Genomic DNA, 394 nt, shown 5'->3' on the forward strand with positions numbered 1-394 from the left:
TTTCTTTCTTTCTTTCTTTCTTTCTTTCTTTCTTCTTTTTTTTCCATTTGGGGAAAACACAGGGGTCTGTGCCTCTGGAATGCAACGGTGAGCTTCACCATGGGAAAACCACATTTGTGATCATGGCATCTCCCCGCCAGGCAAGTATGAGGATAAACTTTCTGTACCCCTCCCATTTCCCTTTTTCTTTACACGTTTCCTCATTTAAAGTTTTAAACTGTATTGTGATTATAAAAATAAACATGTTTATTGTAGAAATTTTAGAATATACAGGAAAGAAGAAAGTCAAAAGCACCTGTAATACAGTCACTCATTCAGCAGATACTTAGGAGCAGCCCCCAGGTCCTGGGAAGAGAAAGGTGGAAGAGAGGGTCACTGAGATTCTTCCCCTCAT

At 39.8% G+C, this 394-nt stretch overlaps 1 pseudogene; it reads right to left on the minus strand.

Moving 5' to 3' along the window:
* Nucleotides 1–24: 24 nt before the first annotated feature.
* Nucleotides 25–148, minus strand: LOC116527028 (annotated as a pseudogene).
* Nucleotides 149–394: the final 246 nt, after the last annotated feature.

Source organism: Sapajus apella, unplaced genomic scaffold (genome assembly GCF_009761245.1).
Source record: "Sapajus apella isolate SASKATOON/1434 unplaced genomic scaffold, GSC_monkey_1.0 scaffold52, whole genome shotgun sequence".
NCBI classification, from domain to species: domain Eukaryota; kingdom Metazoa; phylum Chordata; class Mammalia; order Primates; family Cebidae; genus Sapajus; species Sapajus apella.